The 19,202-nt window shown below is 40.9% G+C and overlaps 1 protein-coding gene across 3 annotated transcripts in view; it reads left to right on the top strand.

Moving 5' to 3' along the window:
• Positions 1 to 19,202, top strand: part of DAB2IP (DAB2 interacting protein) — a 210,784-nt gene that overhangs the window by 31,122 nt on the left and 160,460 nt on the right. Inside the window, exon 1 of one of the 3 annotated variants that reach the window (XM_084493802.1) lies at positions 6,888 to 7,234. The exons of the other annotated variants lie outside the window; for them this stretch is intronic. The gene's annotated coding sequence lies outside the window, so the exon portion shown is untranslated. Of the gene's footprint in view, positions 1 to 6,887; positions 7,235 to 19,202 lie in introns of those variants that run through there. 3 annotated transcript variants of the gene reach the window in all.

Genomic DNA, 19,202 nt, shown 5'->3' with positions numbered 1-19,202 from the left:
CTACTATGACATAGAATTGAAAGTTTTTTTTTTCTTTATAGCAGCAAGTTTCAGCATTATCAGAGAAGTGCATGCATATTTTGGACTGATGTTAACAAACATATAAACAACTATCTTTGCCTGTCCCAACATTAGAATCTGGATTTTAGGAGTCACAGAGAGAATATCCTGATTCTTTGGGAAATATAAGTGTAACTTTGCTTTCTCAGATTTGCTAAAATGGCTTGCTAAATTTAGAATGTATATTTAAGATATAGAACTTTTTCACTCTTCTCCATACAGACATGTGAAGTTTATTCTGTCACATTCTGTAGTAACTTGTGTTTCCTACAAAATATTTGAATAAGTAGATAGGCACTGGAAATGTTCATATTGTGAAACGTGAGAAATAAGCACCCATGGCACCAAGGACCAGAGAAGAACTTCCTGTGATTCCCCCTTCCTGACTTTCTAAATCCCTGGCTTCCTTTTAGATATATATATATTTTTAATTACTTTGATTTAAACAATCCCAGGGTTTAAAAAAAGGTTGAACCATTTGTTGGTCGGGTCAATTGCATAAGGTGTTCTGCTGCTGGAGCCGCAGGAGCAATGTGCAGAATCGATGCATTAATCTGCTGTTATGATATACCATGCATTATTTTGCATGAATTCATTAAGTAGAAAGTTCTCAAAAATATGCCAGCAGGGTGCTGGTGAGAAAGGTTTTCTCCTTTGAGGAGGTTTTCTGGTAGCTGTCATTCATGGAGCAGCCCCTTTGTCCCTTTTATTATCAGACAGCAAATGAGCTGCTCTGGCCACACGGATAACTATTGTGTTTATCTTACTGTACTGCCCACGTGACAGACACGAACGCCCTGGGAACAGACTGTAACTTGAACTGCTTTCTGTAAAAGTGCCTTTTTGCCTTCAAGAATGTCAAATCAAATTTCTTCTGCTGGCAGAATGAAAACTGTTAGTTCATTTTTGATTTACCGGGTAGTCCTTCCTGGTTTGCCATAGACCTTATCTTGGAATTCAGTGTCGGTTCATTCTTAGCTGGTCGTGACCAGCCCAATAAATAGATCACTAATGATAGCAAAAGCTGTTCTGAAGGATATGTGGCAGTAATATACTTTAGATTTGCTCTTTTTGCCTCTTGCAGCCCTTTCATTTGCTTATAGAGATGTATGAAATCATCTAGAAAGACCTTAGTGGAATATTCAAGACTGAGAAGCTGTGTGGCTCATTTTTCCACACATTTTTTTACTAATCATATTAGGTTGCCAACCTTTTGTGGAGGATACCTCATGGATTTATTACTGCTTGTGACTGGAGCAGAGGACGAGCTCATTTATTTGTGGGCCTGCAATGAGATTTCATCTGTGTTAGTTGCTTTGACATAAAAGACCTTGGAATAAAATCATAACCTGTGGGTGAAACGGTTACAGGGTTATTTTCTATGATTCCTTGTAGAGCTGTGGTACTTGCGCCACTTTGAACACCAGCTTGAGAGATTGCTATCCATTTTGATGCTTGTGAAAGGAGACAAAGTTCTGCAACTTTTCTCCCTGTGTACCTAGGATAAAAGCTCACATAACGATACAGATTCTTGTAAGGCTTTAAAAAGTCATTACAGCACCCCCAATATTTTATTTCCATTTTCTGAAAAGTGGGAATATAAAGAAAGATTATTGTCATTTTATGGTGGCTCACAGTTCTGACTTTTTGATGTGTTCTTTTTAATGTACTGAATGAATTTACTTGATTCTTCTCTCTCTTTCTGTTACACACACAGACACACGCACACATACAAACCCACAGCCTTTTCTTGGAAGAAAAGTGCTGAAGAATGTGCTGATTCGGAAACCATAACCCTAAATTACCCATTTCAGAGGTATGACATATCAGAGCTGCAGATTTCTCTTTGTGCTATAGCCGCTTGCAGCTATAAGAGTAAAAGACAACTCAGCAGTTTTTTTGTGAGCTGGCAAAGATTTATGAAATGCTGTTTTTGTGTACAAACTCTTGAGTACAAAATATCTGTGAATTGTGCATTCGTTGTGTCTTCTAATTGCTTAGAGGGCAGTTTTGTCACTATAGTGAACACTGGTATCACCTCTGAGTTTATTCTGGTGTGTAGCCTGACAATATTTCTCTGTGAGTTACTTATTAAGCTTTTAGAGGCACGGTGGATTTAGAGGACTTTCTGAACAACATTGTAGAGCAAATCTCGTCTACTGGTTTTAGTGGAATCATATTCCTTACACAGTGAGGGCGAATCACAAATGCAGATTTTGTACCACAGAGGACTGGAGTTAAACCATTGTGCTTTGATAATACAAGAATTATGGCATGTGTTTTTCAAACTCTGACGTACGTAATCAGCCAGGAGGATTGCATGGATGACAGCCAGGCCTGAACTTTTCCTGCTGTTGGTAATTCAGATTCTTTAAGCAATGGTCTAGGGAAGTAAGGAAACCCTAACCTCAGCACCTTGACGTGCATTAAAGATTGCATTTGGTAGAGAGGAAAGCAGAAGCAAGGACTGGGAAAACAGAAGCTTTTCTAGATCAGATCTGAAGTTTAATAGCAGAGTTGTGCAGGAACCTAAGACCAATAATTTATGGCTGCTGCAGGTGAAGAGTGAGGTGTTTTATTTAGAGAGAGAGAACAAAGATCTGCCATAGAACAGGTGAAGGCCATGAATGTGGCTACTGGGCTGCATCCAGCAGATGCCCTCATTTGGGGTACCTCACCCAGCACCTCAGCAGACAGAGACGAGGGCTCATCAGCTCTGTAGGCTCTTCTGTTTCATGGCCATGAAGTTTATTTCACTGTGTGGACAATATATGTATGTTATTGACCTCATATGATCATCTTCTCAAAAGAGGATTTCCCATCATTGTCTACAGGACCGAAGACAAATGCTAATGCATAGTGTGGAAATTAAACACGTTAAACTATCATTAGGTGATTAAGCAGTTCTGTACTGTGGCCTGTGGCATAGGTCATTTAAAAATGATGCCTTCTTCATCTGCTTACCTCAGCCAGCATTTATGTTGTTTGCTTGTTTGTAAAGAACTCCTTGGATTCAATAAGTTAAAAAACCAAAGTGTATATTATTAGTAGAAATAGTTATATGGTTACTTAGAGATGTGTTACATAAGCAAGGTCTCTCTTTTGATTAAATAGCAGTTATTTAAAATCATACTTTCTCATCATGAATGTCAGTTTTCAAGGCTGAGCTAGCTGAGAACGATAGAGCATTGAGACATTTGGCCATCATTCTTCTCTTCTTTGCAGTCCTTACACCATGTCTATCTTCATGGTTTCTTAGAAAAGAGAGGTAAAGGAACATGTGCTTGATGGTAGGAAAAATTGGAAAGAGGAAGATGAATGCCAGTGTAATACGTGCAGGAGATAAATGCAGATTGAATTCCTGATGAATTGTGCATAAAAGCAGCAGGCTTATTTTGGGTGGCAGTCCTTTTCTTACAGCATGCTGTAGTTTTCTTCGTTTTACCTATACTGCATTCAGGTACTAACTATAACTCATATGTAAGATGTGCTGCACTGAAGGGTAAGACTGAAAGGAAAGGAGTGAATGCATTTTTCTGGAAAAAAAGTTTTAAATCTTGGTGGGCAAAGACAAAGTGGAATAAGAAATACTGCTGACAAATTCAAATATGTCCTACCTGAGGGCATTATTTATTGGTGAAAATAGCGAAATGCTGAAATAGTGACAGCTTAGCCCTGGAGGTAACATTAGGCCACTGTTCCACGTTATTTGCTGAGGAGCCTCTAAGTTGTATGACCAGTATGAGACGTACGCTAAAGATATGATCCAAGTATGTGTAGTGATCGTTGCTGGAAAAGAATCATAAATAGTCTGCCTCAACTGGCAGTGAGTGTGTGGCGAGTAGAGTAAACACAGAGTTTAAAATAGGTGGGAGGGTATAATTGAATTTCTTTATTGTCCCCAGAACTTTTTGGCAATGAAGAGAAAGATTTAAAAATAGATATAAGCAATATCTGGAAACTTGAGTATAATTTACAGTATGTGGTGAAACAGAGAAATCCAATAAAGCTTTAGTGAAGTGTCCAACAGTATCAAAAAGGCAGAAAACTCTGGAGGAATAGGAGACCAAAGATTAACAAGATTACTATATAATGATTGGTAGAATGCATTCAACAATTTCCAAGTTTATAAATGAATTAGGAACTAACTTTGCACCCAGTCTCTTTCTTGCTCTCACTACTAAAATCCATAGAAGAAGGTAGAAAAAGGTCAAGCCAATCAAGGAGCAAGCACCCCACCAGCCTTGGAGCCCGCAATAAAGGAGAAACATCTACATGAAAGTACCAAGGGACGTTAGATGAACAGGGTATAACCATCCATACTTGGAAACAGTTTAGGTAGCGCCTTCATTTTTCATAATGAAGAAAAGGGGCTTTTCATAGTCAAATATTTCCAAAGCCTCTTTTATTTTGCTTCCAAAAAGATCAACTCCAAAGCATGGCCTTGCAGCAAAGCCTTCTAGTTCTCTCTCTAAAGAATGACACTGTTGTTGAGTCTCTCACAGAACTTTGTACAACGGATTTTTAATGTTATATTCATGTGTCTGATTTGGAAGGACAAGGGATTTCATGGAAGTGGAGATGACATATCAAGGTATTTGTAGGTCAGAAGCTTTCAAATTCACAAGATTCTGGGTAATAGATAACAGAAACTGGAGAAGCTGCAATAGAAATGTAAGTCTTCATCGAGACCTTTTCTGCGACCTTTAAGCAAGGGTTGCTGTGATCCTGTACATGAAGCTACTGAGGTGTTGGACAGCAGCCTCCTGTTCTGGTGGTGCCCAGAAAGGTTGGCAACAGCTGATGCTTTACATCCATGTCTAACAAGAGTGCTGTGTGCTTAGGGGTGGAAAGAATAAATAGGTGCTTACATTTGGCCACTTCACTGCAATGTTCTTTAGTCTGGTTGTCTGCTTTGGATGTTTGTCAGGGAGGTTTCTTGACACATCCGTGCAGTTATCGTGTCAGATCGTTATGGTAATAAGGTTTACATTTAGGGATGCTTCCCCTCTGAGCATCTCCAAGGAACTAGCACATGCAAAAGATTTAATTGCAAAGCATCGCTACTGCTGATACAGACTTGGAGGCCGACCAGCTGCCTTGCTTGGTGAGTCAGTAGTCAGTGATTTTGGCAGCCCCAGAGCTTAATGCAGCGATCAGAAAATGTCTGCCAAAATAAAGTTTCAGGTTTGTTTTTCTACCAAATCTAGATATGCTGCTAGTTGCTTTACGCCTTTAAATACTTTTCTAGAGGTAGCTGGGAAGTTGGTAGACAGCTGTGGCAAATGCACTAACACAAGGCGTTGTTCTTTGTCCTGTGGCTCTATGTGTGGGCTTGTTTGCTTAGCCATTGGGTGGGCATGGCGTGGCGTGTGGAGCAAATCGATGCCTCCGAATCCTACGGTTAATCCAGGGTGGAGAATTCCCAATGCTCAGTGTTTTGAAATAAGGAAAGTAAGATGTGAATGGAGTTCTCTTACTTGTTCCAGAATAAATAAATACATATATTTGACTTAAAATAATAATAGTAAAAGTTAGACCAGAGTTCACAGTATTTCATTGTCTCTGCAACTGGTCTTATATTTTGCAGAAGTGTTGTTAGAGTATTACTCATGGCACAGAGAATATCCCTGAAGAGTTTTTCACAGTTCATGTGTCAGACAGGAATGCAAAGGATCAATTTACTGCCACAGACAAAGATCTGAAAATATCCAGGGGAACCTGGGAGAATACTTCCCACCCCAGATAGTTCAGCTGATTTAACTGACTCCACTTGTCTGACTGCAGTGTGTTGGCCAACCCAGAGTTAATTTCTGGTGGCAGCAATAAAGGCATTCTATGTAGACTGCAGTGAGAGCTGGCACAGGAACATTAAATGCAGCGTTATCTTCTTAGAGTCTCCTCTGCTGTAAAAAAATAAAGAGAATTTCAGTATGTTTTGGAAGGCTGACGAGGGCAGTACTTTATTCTAAGGAGAAAACTGTCAGTGCTCTGCAAGTCTGCTTCCAGGAGTAACTTGCTTTGTTTAGCAGCTCATCCTTTACTACTCATTTGCAGCTGTCAAAAAAGCCGGACATCAAATTGAGCAGTTGGATTTAAGAGTGATCCCTGGATGAGACAGTTGCAATGGTGTATAAGCTAAACAAAGCAGTTGGAAATAGTTTACTGTTTTGGCCAGCTTTTGGGTAACATAGTTCCCCTGAAAGGTGGGTGGTCATTAACTCATTTGCTTCTTAGATGTATTTGTTTTATTGTAATTTAAACTTTCCTGGTAAATTTAGGTAGAGCTAGTGGAAATATTGAGAGCTATTTATGTAGGTTTTCAGCAAGAGATGGCATGAGGAGCTTCATCGAGTTAACTGGGAATTGTTTGTCTTGAAGAAGATGCACACAGTTCATGCTTTTTTGACTCTTTCAAATGTTCGTAGTGTTTAAGACTGAAGAAAAAAATGCAGAGATTTAATTCTTCCTGTGACTTCCAACCCAAGATTAAGTTGACAACACAAATAAAAGATACTGAAAATGTAATCAGCATTTAGGATTTTGGGAAAAAACAGGTGCATTCGACTCGAAGCCAATGCTTAGTACATTCGGGTTGCTGAACTGCCTGCCTGTGCCTCTGACTGGGAGAGAGGCGTGTTTTATTTTCCCTGCTTATTCATTTTCTGAGTCATTCATCTTGTGCTATAGCTATTGAAAACTGTAACAGAGTCTGGGAAGCGCTTGGCTTTTGAGTGCTGCCTCCTGATTGGCCTAGGGAATGCTGCTGTTGGGGAATAATGTGTGAATACCATCTGCTCCGAGGAGCTGGGAGCCTCAGTGAATTTTGCTTGGAGAGGCACCTTTAGCCAGGACTACATGCAAGGGGAGCAAGCTTGCTTTTGCTGTTTGTTAGCCAAACTTAGTTGTGCCTGTATTTCCTTTCTGCTTCCCTGTTAAACTTTTTTTGTGCTTTGCTTGAGGGTGAAGCTGAGGTGCTCCTTCTGTGGGTTTTGGGGTTGTTTTTACTTTGCTTTTTTTCCTGCATGGGATTTCTTCTGGGGTTCAGAATGCACACAAAGTGGGGGAATAAATCAGCAAGTTTTGCAGCTGTTTATTGCGGTGCAGCAGTCAACATGGAATGTCTGAGCTGCTTTGAGATACTACTTCTAAAAATTTGACCTGCTTATAAAAGGTAAGCAATTAAGGACTTCTGCATTTCAGGGACTGACTTTTTACTTACACAGAGGTTTTGTTTTGTTAGAAATGAATGTCTGGTTTGAAATGTACAGTTGCCTTGTAGCAATGCCTGAGATCAAAAACTGTGTTTTGTCTCAGAATGCCTTTAATGAGCCTGAAGAAATGAGCAGAGTTGGAACAATGCTTGTCTTCTTTCTTTTGTAGGTTTTTAAAACAAAGTTTTTAGGTTTTAAAAACAAAGTTTGTGCAATGAGAGTGTAATTGAAATTCAAGACTGCATATACATTTGGGTTTGCATTTTTTTTGGAAGAGAGCTCTCCCAACTCATGTTTCCCTGAGTGTTATCTCAGACAAAACACAGTTATTTTCCAGCAGTCCGGATTTGCAGTCAAATGGTGCATTCCACTTCAAGGAGACAAGATATAGTTTGTGAGCCTATTAAATCCTGCACACTAATGACCTGCTGGTGTAGATTCAATCACTGGAGAGAGAACTGTAGGCATGCCTTTAACCTCAAAACAACAGGCCTGCCACAAGCAGACTGCTGGCCACCACTCTCTCCCACCACTAATTAGCACATACTTAACTTTATGATATTGTTCTAAAACATTAGGTGTTTTTTTTTCCTAGAGGTGACATTTCAGTCAGACACTCGTATCTACGCAAGGCAAAGTTAGCTGGAGGAGCACATGAAATACTGCTATTTTACAAAATGCTAGCCTGCCTTCCAGTGAGTCAGATTATTCAATTTGCTGTCATCTGTTCCAAGGAGAAATCTGCAAAGAATATTTCTAAGACCTTATGTTTGCTGAAGGCCTCCCTGTTACTTATTTTTGACAAATACCTGGGTTTTAGCTTTCTCTTTGGTGTTGATATGTTAATTGTAACTGTATCTAAACTAAATATGTAAGTTTCAGGTCCCTCTGTGTATTCTAAGAGAAATATATGCAATAAATAGAGGAACGGTGAATTTATATAACTGATACTTGATCCAACCTAAACTTTCCATATTGATTCAATTTTAAATAAACAAGAGAAGAGCCTACATCTAGCATGCTTTCTTAAACTTGAGCCTCTTGAGGTAGTGCTCTTGTAATAGAGAAAAGATCTGTAGCTGTCTCCAGTTTCACTAAAAAAAAAAAAAAAAAAAAAAACATAAATAAAAAATCAGATTTCATTTCATAGGATCCTCTAGGTTGGGAAAGACCTTCAAAGTCATCAACTCCAGCCATCAACCTGACCTGCTGAATCCCATCACTAAACCATGGCCTCAGTGCCCCACACATCCCCTAAATACCTCCAGGGATGGGGATGCCACCACCTCCCTGGGCAGCCCGTTCCAGTGCTCCACCACCCTATCCACGAGGAAATTCTTCCTGATGTCCAACCCAAACCTCCCTTGAGACCTTTTCACTTAGACATTTTTGTGGCAAAATGCCAGATCATCAGAAATTACACTTTTAATGAGGAAAGAACCTTCTTTGGTGAAGCCTGAATCAGGAAAATAGTTGGAAGCCAGAAAAGGAACACCTGAAGCACAGAGAGGTGCTACAGCAGCGCAGGCTGTTGGCTGGTAGCCACTGTACTTGCTTAGGGCATAGGATATAGGATTAAGGTCTTGCTATGTCTGGTGCAAGCCAAGGGTGCCTCTCTCACTTTATGTACATTTAGAAACCTTGAAAAGTCTTGCATGTACCAGTGCAAATGACGTTTTCCAGTAATTGTCACACTTCTGGGGATAGAAAAACTATTTCTTATTCATTGCTGCTGATAATAATAATAAATGCTCACCCAGGTCTTTTCTGGTGGAATTATATTGGCAATTAAAGATTTCCCAGGTGCCCTTTATTAATCTGTCATTGGGCCAGACGTGATGATGGTAATGAAGGGGCATGGGGAGTAAAATCCTGACCTTTGAACTTCAGGGGTGAAGATCACTTCCATTCCAGGCATAGCTGAAGTTTTTTAGCTCTTGGCAGCAGAGCCTCAGGAGAAGCTGTAAATGATAGCATAAGGGACAGTGCAATCAGAGCTTTTTTAATTCAGTGCTATGTTCATATGCACATGTAAATCAAAAAATTGCTGCCAATGAGGGCCTTTCCTTTTTGCTCAAAGTGTACAGGGTTCTTAAGGTTTTCCTTCATCAAAAATAGTAGTTCCTTGATTCAGTGGTCAAACTGTGCTCTGTGTGTTTTCATGGGGCAGAGTTTATTGTTTAAGGACAGAACATGCAACCAACCCCTTTGTAGAGGGTTGCTACTAGATCCCTCAGCAGAACCCTCCACAACTTACTGCTGCTTAATATTTCCCCTGAATGTGATTCTGTGCAGCTGCAGAGCACTTCTTGTTGGCCTTCCTGTTGCTAGTGTGCTGTTATGAACTTGAATGCAGCAATTTCATCTGCTTTTCAGTCTCTAATCCAGCTATCCTCATGCAAGTTTAAACGTGTTCTTGTTATCCCCTTCTTGTAAAGGAGAGCTGAATTAAAAGTGGCTTGCTCACAGCCGTACACAGGGAGCTTTTAGCATTGCATTATTGCTGTGTTGTAGCTCCTTAGCCCATTTCCCTTCCTTCTCTCTTCTCTCCTTCTCTCTCTGTCACCTCCATAAATAAATAAATAAAAGGTAATTTGCTGGAGACATTTGTCCTTTTACTGTGGAAAGCAATATCCACCTGACATGCTTATAGGAAGTTGGAAAATCTTAGTGCAGTTTGTAACCAGGCCGGAGTTTTTGTTTCCTTGAAGATGAAGATTTGTCGTTTTCAGTATAGGAAAGTGTTTTCCTGGTAAAGTGGCAATCTGCCAATGCAAAAACACAATTGTGTATTTACAGCTTAATTTCAGGAATCCACATAGACTGCGTTCCTCTTTCCTCCACTGCAACTGCTCCTGCCAGCCTTTGTTGCCAGACTTTCTCTGGGAGTTCAGCCTCACTTAACTCACAAGGAATGTGGTTCCCTCTTCCATACTTCAGTGCTTGGAGTCAAGATTTTTAGTGAGCTTGGAGCAGAGTTTTAGTAAGCTTCACAGATCTGACCTCCCTAGAGTAGAGGCTGCCAGGCTGCAGATGTGAACCAGGGCGTTGAGGTGCGGTCATTAACATAAGAACTTTGCATGCATCTGTGATAACTATTTCTTTTGCCTTTTTATATAATACAATTTTGCTTTGCCAAGGAAATGTAATAGGAACTATTTTTGTGTTCTTCGGAGTATTTTTGCTGGCTCTGAGCTCCCCTGAATAGATGCCGCCTCCTGCTATGATGTCATTGCTGCTGGTGCTTGCCAGAAGACTATCCAAATGCAAAAAAGAGAGAGAAAAACAAGATAAGGTAACAAAATCAAGATAAAAAATGGCTACCTTGACTTCATTTAGCTCAGATGAAGCATAGAAACCAGTGTTTTAAACAGAAAAGGAACAGCAATCAAGAAAGAAGGGCTCCAGAGAAACTGGAGTAGTCTGGTGGCAGGCAGGGTAGAGCAGAGAAGTCCTGGTCTCTGTTTCAGGCTCCATGAAACCATTCTTCAGAACAGCTGTGGAAGTGAAAATCAGCAAAAGTAGGTTTGATTTGGATTTTCCTCTTGGAAACGTTGAAAGCCATTCTCTCTTGAGGTCTTTAAACCTCCATCCACTCTTTTCTCACAGCCCATGCCAGCTGCCTGGCTCTGGGGTGGATTGCCCATAGTTCCCTGACCTGGGACCCCGACCACTTCTGCTGTGAGCAGGGTGGAGTGGGGCTGCAAGCGGAGGGCTTCTCTTGCCTTCAGCCTAGGGAATTTAGTTGTGAAAAAATACAGCCAGAGCTGTATGTGTGAATGGCTTTAGAATAATCAAAATCTGATTTTCAACTGAATATATTATTTTCCAAAGAAAATTCAGCTAATTTCATCTATGCCTTTGTCCTTCAAACGTGTCTTTTGGATAGTATCTCTTTACAAAGCTGCAATGTCTTACTCTTTGACTTTTATGATGTCTAAAGCAGTGCTATTCCTGTTATATGGCTCAAAAAATAAAACAACTTCTGAGCTGTTGAAAGAATATCAAACAACGGTGGTATTTCTTCAGTTTTATTAGTTTGGCATTTAATTCCCTGGAGTTAATGCTTTAAAATAGTTAACTGCTACATTTAAATCAAACTCAGTCAGAACGGGAGCGAGTTTGTATGTGTCCTTCTGCAAATTACCAAGAATAACAGCGCATTGTACTGTGAGCTGGAAATGAATTCCCCAACCTACACCGTGCTACCTGCTGGCCTCCTGTGCTGCCTGGCTGCCCTTCCTGGGGCTGCCGTGCTGGAAGCAGAAGGCTGCTACCTGACCTCCAAACGCCGGGTGGGTGCTGTGCCAGGAGCTGCTGTCGGAATAACCACAGAACCACAGCTGCAATCCTCTCAGCCGTGACCCAGGGCCGCACACTTCCTTTATAAGAAGTCGTTCTGGCTTCAGGGCCCTTAGTTCTGGGGTTCTCATTACTGGGAAGTGTTACTTGGCAAGCTGCTGTGGTAACTTGGCGTCATATGCCTTCAGCAGGCTGAGGACAAAGCTGAAAGAGCCATGGGTACTTTCATACAGGCCTGTAGAGTAGACAGAAATACCTGCAGGCCAAGTAATAAACGGTAATGTGAAAGGGAGAGCGTTCAGTAGGAGGACAACATGTGTATTTCCAGGCTTTCTTGTGGAAACCATATGCTGCATCTCTAGCTTCTGATCCTGACCTCGGCTGCTTCACGGCAGGGGAAGGAGGTCCCTTGGTTGGAGATTACAGCTTTTACTTAAGTGGCACGGAGTTGGAGGCAAAGAATATTGCCAGAATATTGCCACCGAAAATGAGTCTCGTACGTCTCTTCACTTTTGCAGTTGCAGTTCTAAAAGAACTAAGATTAAATGGTTTGTTGACAGCGTAGGAATACTGAAGCTCTAGTTTAAAATCAAGGTCTGAAAATAGGTGTCTTGAGAAAGAGAAATGTTTGAAGAGAGAATGTTAATTATCTTAATGAAAAACGTGCACATTTCCTTTCACTGTGCATAGAGGATGCGGTTTGGGTTAGGGCAGTGTGTTTTTCAAACTGCAGTATGTGAAATGGCTGCTGGCTATGTCTGGAGTTTATAGATTTGCACAGAAGAATTTCATGATAATATTAATTGGAGAAATGGTAATTATTAATAGGATTAAAACAAAATGGAGAATACTGATAATATATGCAAGCTTGTGCTTTTAATACAGTTTGTGTGGGTGAATTCAGGGGGGAAGCAAGAAGGAGCAAGTCTGTTCTTTAAAAAGAAATCCTTACAGAAAGTTTCATACCTTAGTACATATGGGTTTGTCAATTGTATTTTTGTCCACATGGTTTTATCTCTAAAAGCAGAGACCCTGTCCTCTGAGGTGTCCCCCCCAGAAGAAGTGTAGCTGCTGGTTTCAGAAGATGACGCTAACTTTCCTTCTGACAGTGCCTGAGGAAGATGGGCAATAAGGATGTTCTGACAGCCAGGTATTCAGGGCAGTGAAAAATACCTTTATTTATGGGTGGAATTAAAGAGTCAAGAAGAAAGAACAGGTTTACATCCTGCTGGCCTGCTTGTCATATTGTTGTGCTAAAAAGGCAACAGTCTCTTGCAGTGTTAAGAGCAAACCCCTTCCAGTTTTCAGGCCATGGGGCTAACCAGCTGCCTGGTTTGGAAAGAGCTGCCAGTGTTCAGGTCTAAGACACTTTCCTCAAGGGAACATCCAACACAAATTTGTTAAAATCTCCAGCTTTGTGACAAGAGGTTTTTCCTTCCTTTGTAAAGAGTCTCCAGTCCCAACAGGTCATTTAGTTTTCTAAAGATATTTACAAATTATCAGGGAAAGACTTCAGCCCTTGTATTACAAGTCTAAATTAGATTTGGGGTAGGGAAAATAAATTTGCGTTGAGCTTCATCCAGCATTCAGTCAATACTAGAACAGTCCAAGAAAAAATCAGCTGGATTGTCTTATTTTATGTTTTTCATTTATGTACATTAGGGATGGGAACGGAACAGACAGTAGGGGGAAGTGCTGTTCTCCAGTACTGTATTTTTGTATTTTTGGTGAAAAAGGACAAAAAGGCTTTTGTCAGACCCCAGGACCTAGATGTTTTGATATCTGGCTGCCCACCACCTTATTTTTGGCCATCTTCATTTGAGTCTTTTCCAGTAACTCATCCTCATCTACTTTGTTGTTAACCCTTGCTGCTCTCTAGGCCACATAGCACAAACGACTGAAAGCCATGGAGCTTTTTTTTTTTTGCCATTTAGCATTGTCTGTAAATATCTTCTTGTGATGCCACAGTCCTAGTCACTGTTGTTCTGGCTTTCAGTCGTAGCTTTTAATTCAGACCAAATTAAATTCTATTACGTGAAGCTTATATTTGTCACAGCTTTCTTGTTGATATGTGGGATTTCCACAGGCAAACATCTGTGCTTGCAAAAAAACTGCGAACAGGCACCTTAACTGCTTTGCGTCCTGAACAGGCATGAAAGCAAGAAACAAGGACATGTCTGCAGCAGTAGGGACACGAGCTACTCAAGAAGTAGGGACAAGGCATTCCTTTTTCAGATGATGCAGTTTTGCTTTGTGTTTTTGTTTTGTTTGGTTGTTGGTGGTGGTTTGTTTTTAGCTATTGGTAAATTACATGGATAAAGATGACTGATTTCTCTTTTACTGTGTCAACGTTTTCCATATATAAATATGTCCTGAGGTTGTGGATAAGCTCACCTTGTTTTTTTTTATGAGCCATTTTATGTTTGCTGCCTGACTTTTTGACCTCTGGCATTTGGTGCATCTAAAAGAAATGGTATATTTTTTATGCTCCCCCTCCTCAACATTTTGTGGATGGCTGATCAGATTCCTGTCCAGCTCTCATTGCATTTGCTCTCAAACCCTGCTTTTATGTGCAGTGGAGTAGAAGTGATTTTGGGGTGGTGCAGATGGGAGGAGAACCAAGACCTGCAGCTTCTTTATTTCCTTGCAATCCCATCTGCCCAGTAACTACTCCAAGTTGCAAGCCTCAAATCTAACAAAAAGGAGAAATAAAGTCATGGAACACCAATGATCAGGGCTGACTCTATGCAGAGCACTTCTGAGAGCTGCACGGACACCAGGAGCAGGCAGAGCACACAAGGAGAGGTGTGCTGTCCCGGCTCCTTCCTCTGCCATGGCTGCTGAGAGCCAGCCCGATGAGGATCCCTCTCACACCTGGAGAAGTGCTAATGCCCGGCACAACAGCTACACCTCTGGCTCGTAAAACAAAAAACTGGTGGAACTCATGCAAACATCTACACAGCCCATTGTTAGTGTGAGTTCACGCAGCACTAACTTGCTTTTTCTTAAAACCGGGAATGTTCCTTCTCTGGTAAAGGGTCCCATCAACGCTTTGGAAAGGTGTTACCATTGTGTGTGGAATTACAAGAAAGAAGTCTGAATTTCTTTGCTATCTTTAACCAGGATGGCCAAGAGGGAGTCATTAATAAAAAGAAGCAGAATTGCAGAACTGTATTTTCTTCTTTCCTCCACGAAGAAAATTTTCATAGAAACTCAGTTCCTTGGTGAACCAACAATTTAGTGTTTGCATTTTCTCTGCTCTTTCTCACATTACTGTGTTGTTTAACTAAATTAAGAAATCATCTCAGCTAATAATGTGCTCTGATTTCTTCAAATGGAAAGAGTTCGTATGAAGTCTGCTCATGTTTGAAGAAGTGCAATGTGATTTTACTTGATATAATTCAGGTTGAAGACCTTGTGTGTTGTCAACTTGCCAATATTGTAGAGATTTGTAAATTAATCAGATTGCATACTCTCTACAGTATAAACATTTTTGGAAACATGGGTTCTTTGTCAGTAAATCGTTTCAATTTGGTCTTGGTGTTCAGTATCATATTGCTTGCAAATGGATCCCACATCAAAAAAAGTTCTTAAATATTTTAAGCTAATTATATATGCACATATTTTGGTGAAGGATAGAGATGAAATATAAATCAAAAACCAACACAGAGAGCTACGTTTCCCATTGGATTATGATTAACTTCCTCCTACCTTAAAAATACTTGTATCCAAGTGGATGTAATGTGGATATTTTGAAAACCCTATAACATTTAGGAGCTAAGTGTTTGCTAAGTGTCTGTCTCTTACAGATGCTGTAGATATGTTCTCTGGAGGTCTAGCCGTGGAACAGTGTTTTCTCTGTCCTGATTTCTAATGAATTAAAATCTAATTTTCAACTAGTGAATGGGTAGATGTGCACCTTAGAAAAAGATGCTGATTTTCTGTTTAGGATTTTGCCAGGAAGCACTGAAAACCATCAGCCCTTCATTAGTTGTTTCTTTTACTGCTTGAAAATTTTCTTGAGAGATTTTATCTTGTTCTGTTAATTGTTTGCATTTAGTTAGCTTCTGCTTGCCAGAGTTCCTACCAGTCAGAACTCATTTCAATAAATCATTCTAGCTTTGAAAAGCCTGGGCTTCCAGTCATGGTAATTTAGAGGAGAGGAGGGGTAATAGGAACACGAGAGCTGTGCCAGCTTGGTGAAGCACAAACTCTCAAAAGAAGATAAAAGTTTATCCAGGGAGGCCTGTGATGGGAGAAGACTGTGGATATCATCGTCTTGTAGCTGAGATTAGTATTTCATCTCTGAGGATGGAGCAAACGTTACTGTGGTGTAAAGTGCTTCCAGCTCCCTTTGCCAATTCTCCTGCAGTATACCAATGTGCCGCGTAGCATTCCTCTGGCCCTGCAGAGCCGGTGATCCAGCTCGAGTAAGTTCATTCAGAGATGCTGGAGCAAGCTGCTTAGCACTCGTCTCTGATAAGTGCAGTTGATCACTGCCTTGCTTTTTTGAGTAGTAAAATTCCCACCCTCAAATTTCAATCTGTTTGTCATCACTTCGGGCTTGCATACAGTAGATTTATTTCATTCGCAGATTTATTCCTTTAGTGGTTTCAGATAACCAGTGTCTGTTAAGGTTTGAGGTAATAATCTTCTTATTTTGTTAAATCCTGTAATATGGAACTGGCTTCAAAGTTCCTTGCTATTACTACTGCCTAGTGCACAACAAACTTGCTCCTTTAAAATACTTCTTATGGCAGTCAGGCATCAGCGCTTGATGGTAAAATAGAGTTTGGCTGGAGACTTAGTTTTGCTAATAGTAATCCATGAAATATGATGGCAAAATTTTCTTTTTTTTTTTTTCCTCCTTCTTTCTTTTTTTTTTTTTTAATCGCTACTGGGTATCGTAAGCCGTATGATGCATTTGATAGCAGTCATCAAAATTTACAGCTATCACTATAATCTCCTCACTGCTGTCAACCATCTGCATCACTCCTCATGTTCTACAGAAACTGAAGAGAAAGCAAGTACATAGAGTTAATTTTAGACAGCACATCACTCCTGTTAATGGAGTTTTGTGTGCTAAGTGTCATCACTGTGTAATGTTGTGCAAATAATTCAGTAGAAACCAGAAAGAATTGGCACGCGAGTGGATTCCGTGATGATTTATAGCCCTTATGGCTGTGTTACAGGTATCCGCGGCCAGGCTGCACAATGTTTGAATCATACAAAAGCCTGGGCAATTACTGTTGTAACCTCTGGCTCAAATATTTTCACTTCATGGAATCTGAACGTGATGTGATCTGAACAATGAAGTCAGATGAGAGCCCACAAGTAGCTGGTGATTGTACACAGGGGTGTGCACCTGCTGTACGCACCTGGTGAAGTGCTCCCAACAGCTGAGAGCGTGCGGAGCACCCCCTGGCCTCATGAGTGAAAAAAACTGATGTGATTCAAGAGAAACCTTGGCAAAAAAGGTGCTGAAGCACTACTCTGTAAAAGAGTCAGCATTTCCTTCAGCCTGTGGTACTTTTGCTTTTGGCTGTAGAAAAGGCAAGACCCTGCAGACAGAGCAACCTTGCAGCCAGCGGGGTAGTGCGGGTCCTACGGCCGAGTCCTCTCGGTAATGTAACGGGGTTGTGTTCTGCGGCGTGGGGAGAGTCATTTCCTCCGTGCTTCTCTTCATCCATCTGTAAATAAGAGTTGCCAGATGTCTCACCTAGTATGCGATTTCCTGTATTTCACCTTCAAATCCCGTGATTTGTTTAAAACCACATGGAGTATTACCTTGCCTGTGCTCCCCTTGTACTTCAGTACAGAACCTGGGTTGACATAGGGGAAAGCAAAATTCTGGCCACTTCGTTTAAGCTTCACTTGAGTGGTCAGGCTTGGTGCTTCAGATGACATCTGCAAATAGCAAAGCCTCCCGGCATTATGTTTAATCTTTATGGAGAGGTGAAAGGTTTCCCACCATAAAAATGATGCTTTTGATCATGGTGTTTTAACTTTTATATTACTGATAAGCAACAGATGAGTGAGTGAAAGGAAAGTCCACTGAAGCTGTCATTGTACATCTCCCCAATTTTTTTCATTGGGAATCCATTTAAAAGTACACGGTAAACCCCTCATCATCTCCTGAATGTATCTGATTAGCATAACTCAGAGCTAATTCTTGTGAATGAGGGGATTGTACCCAGGTGATTGCAAAAAGGTCTGCTGATCTTAGCTTTATAAATATTATTCTGAATCTAACTTTGTTAAAGTAATTTGTGTAACATGAGTGAGTGCCTTGCAGAGCTCTTCAAATGCAGAGACCACACACTGTGTAATCTTTGGAGCCAATCCTAATCTTGGCTTTGCTTTTCTTAGCAAAAAATGTAACTCGGTGATTATAAAATTTAGCTAATACTTTATCTCTGCAATTGGCATCTTCTCACATGAGATTGTTCTACCCACGCTCTGAATCCTGCCTGCATTATCTATCACACTTTGCCTCAGAGAACTAGAAAACTGACTTTACAGTAGATCAGCAGACCAATTATGTTCTAACATAGTGAGGTTTTGCAGGAAAATACTGGTGGGTAGATAAAGCACCTTTCAGGCTGCCTCTGACAACTAAAAAAATATCCAAACCCTCCTCTTTGCGTAATTGTTTTCCTCCCCAGTGGCAAGGCGCTCCAGAAAGCGAGCGAGCTGCTCTCCTGGCAGGCACGCGGTGACTAAAGGTCAGCAAGATGAATGGGGCTGCCCGTGGCCACGCAACCGGCTTGCCAAAGACCCCGGCAGGCTCTCGAGGCTCCCACCCCGGTGCTCAGATGAAGCTGGGGCCCGGTGGCCAGGCTGGGCAGCGGGAAGGGGCCAGGCAGGGACCCTCCACATGCGGCCCTTGGGCTGCCGGATGGTTCTTGTGCTGGTCGGCTTTGCCTCTTTTCTCCTGTTTTCTTCCTACTATTTTGGTTGCTTGACTGAATCTCCAAAATTGACTATTCTTTATCACAGATCCAGCTGGAGAAATGAGCCGTTTGCCATCAATCTAACTGTTTCAGTAGGAATGTTGTGACTAGAGATTTTGCTGTCGTCTGCAGGTTCTGAACAGCTACTTTGGATGGGATATTTCAGAGACCTGAAAGAAACCTGCACGTGGTGCAGCTGCCTTTAGAGAAATAACTAGCAGTGGGTTTGAGGTTACCACGTAGGTTAAAAATAATAACAAACAAAAAAAAGCCAGCATGGTGCACTGGTTGACTGGTTGGGCACAGTTTCAAGGCTGCTATTATTTTGAGCAATTAATGTTGTGTTTTATTAGTAATGAAAGCCGGGGTTATTTTGTACAGTGCCGGAGCAGTAAAGTGTGACTAAGCAGAAAGTTGAACTCTGGTGTGACATTACTTCTGCAATTTATAACCTGCCAGTGCTGCTTGTTCGGTATATAAACCAAGTTTATTGGTACTCAGGCTGATTGTGTTTTCAAGTCACTTAATAATTACATCAGAGAGACAGATAGCTTCAAACAACTGGCTGTTCTATAAGTAACTGCAAAAATACCTAGTGTGACATCTCTTCTTTGAGGCAGTCTAAAGACAAGCTCTTTTTCTGGTGGTCTGTTTTGAATAAAGTGATTTCCTT

Source organism: Aythya ferina (assembly GCF_964211825.1).
Source record: "Aythya ferina genome assembly, chromosome: 20".
Lineage (NCBI taxonomy): Eukaryota > Metazoa > Chordata > Aves > Anseriformes > Anatidae > Aythya > Aythya ferina.
This window is presented reverse-complemented; position numbering and strand designations above follow the sequence as displayed.